The sequence below is a fragment of the Macrobrachium nipponense genome, chromosome 23, assembly GCF_015104395.2.
Source record: "Macrobrachium nipponense isolate FS-2020 chromosome 23, ASM1510439v2, whole genome shotgun sequence".
In the NCBI taxonomy this organism is placed as follows: Eukaryota; Metazoa; Arthropoda; class Malacostraca; order Decapoda; family Palaemonidae; genus Macrobrachium; species Macrobrachium nipponense.
This window is the reverse complement of record NC_061090.1, coordinates 55,347,004-55,349,503: the sequence shown is the minus strand read 5'-3', so window position 1 is coordinate 55,349,503 and position 2,500 is coordinate 55,347,004.

The following is a 2,500-nucleotide window of genomic DNA, read 5'->3' as shown; positions in this document are numbered from 1 at the left end:
TCAACTTTAAATTTGATGCTGGGCACTAATGCTTTTAATTTTGAAAGGAATTCATTAAAATTGCCCCACATATTATCCCAAAATGTAAGAATATCATCTACATATCTCATTCACAGCATGTTTTTGGGTTTTATTGCATTTATTACTGTAGTTTCAAAGTATTTCAAGTACAGATTGGCTAAAATAGGACTTAAAGGACTACCCATACTACACCCGAATTTTTGCTTGTAGAATGATTCCCTGAATGAAAATACGTTATTAGATACACATAATTCAACTAACTTTATCATTTTGTCAAGAGCCATTGGGAAATGATCTGAATAAGGGGATAATTTTTCCCTTAAAAACTGAAGAACGTCCTGTACTGGTCCTTTTGTGAATAGGGAATCTACGTGAAGGCTTAAAAGCTTTATGTTGTGAAGTGGTGTATGTGCGTCTCTGAATTTGTGACAAAAATCTTCCTAATGTTTAATGTGACTAGGGGAAAAAGTGCCCAATAAAGGGGAAAGGAGGCCAGCTAACCATTTAGAAATTTTCTTATTGAAAGCTCCGGCACATGAAACGATGGGTCTGAATGGAAGATTGTCTCTGTGGAGTTTTGGGAAGGCCATAAAGTAGGGTAAGTCTAAGATTAATTACTTTAAATTTCTCTAATAGTTGAATGCTCTTTTTGTCTTGGCCAATTAATCTACTTATTAAAACATCTAACCTTTTTAGCGAGCAGATGGCTTTTATAAATCTACGGGGAACAGGATTTTTCTCATTAAAGTCAGTTAAAGCATTTAGTATAAATACCATCTTTTCTGTAACTTTTCTCATTCATCTACATGAAGAGGGAGACAGCAGTCTCTGAAATATAGTATTTTTCTCTCTATAATTTGGCGTTTATATGCGCTCCTTATATTACATATATATATATATATATATATATATATATATATATATATATATATATATATATATATATATATACATATATATATACTATATATATATATATATATATATATATATATATTATATATATATATATATATATATATATATATATATATATATATATATATAGCGTATATTGTATATAATAATTATTGATTATAAGAGTTCTCCAGCTCTACAGAGGAAATGAATCGTTCTCATAATATTCCTAATTAAATTGTGGATTCATTAATCCTCAATCTCTTCCACTGACGTCCACGCAATACGTCGAAGTTCAGAGAAAACTGACGAAGATTCACAACAGCTGAACAGATTAGAATGAAAGTGGCTTTTAAATTTATCTAATGGAGAAATACTCCAAAATGGCTGGCAATATCCCGGTAGTGATTTTAATCAAATGTCGTCATAATGATTATTTTTGAGTGAGTGGATCGTACTTCATAAAAAAAAGCCTTTCATTTTGTGTTATGGAGTCAACGGATTCCGGGAATGAAGCGATGCAATAAAATGGGATGTGATGTAGCGAGCATTTTCTGAAGTACATCTAAATGAGAAAGATTGCGTCGTTTTATGACACTGGAAAACATAATTTAAAAGAGGTATAATGTAATTAATTCAGTGATAGTTTTCAAAATATATATATATATATATATATACATATATATATATATATATATATATATATATATACATATATATATGTATATATATATGTATATATATACTATATTTCGTTTAGAGTATGTCGCGGTTAAATATTTTCCTAAACATGATATGTTGTATGACTATCAAATAAAAAAGATAATATAATATATTATTATTCTTCAGGGTATCTTATTTCGTTAAGATATGTCAGTGGACAAATATTCTTCTAAACTATGTTATTTTGAAAAAACATTTAGAATTTATCAGAATATAGTAAACGAAATTTATTATCCTCAGCGCTCGAGCTTTAATAAAGCATTGGGTCTTAACGTGTTCCATCACATTGTAGTTTTCACAAAAAAAAAAAAAAAAAAAAAAAAAATAAATAAAAACTATTATTTTCAAAAATTAAATGTCTGTCCTAATCCATGAAGACGCAAGATAAAGTTCTGAACAAAATAATAATAACAAACTAAAATCAAAGGACAACATGTAAAGAAGACGCTGAAATTTCTTCGGCGCAATAAAGTTTTCTGTACCGTGTATAATCAAGGCCACCGAAAATAGATCTACCTATCGGTGGTCTCGGTAAAATGCTGTATGAGCCGCTGCCCATGAAACTCTAACCACTGCCTGGTGGTGGCCTGACCTATATCGTCGCCAGACCGAGGATTATAACTTTAACCTTAAGTAAAATAACAGTTATCGAGGCTGCAAATTGGTGTGTTTGATTATTGGAGGGTGGATGATCAATGTACCAATTTCCAGCCCTCTAGACTCGGTAGTTTCTAAGATCTGAGGGCGGACGGAAAAAAAGTGCGGACGGTCAGACAAAGCTTTTTGAATAGTTTTCCTTTATAGAAAACTCAGAAGTCTGAGTACAAGTAATTGCAGACTAATTAAAAAAAAACATTTC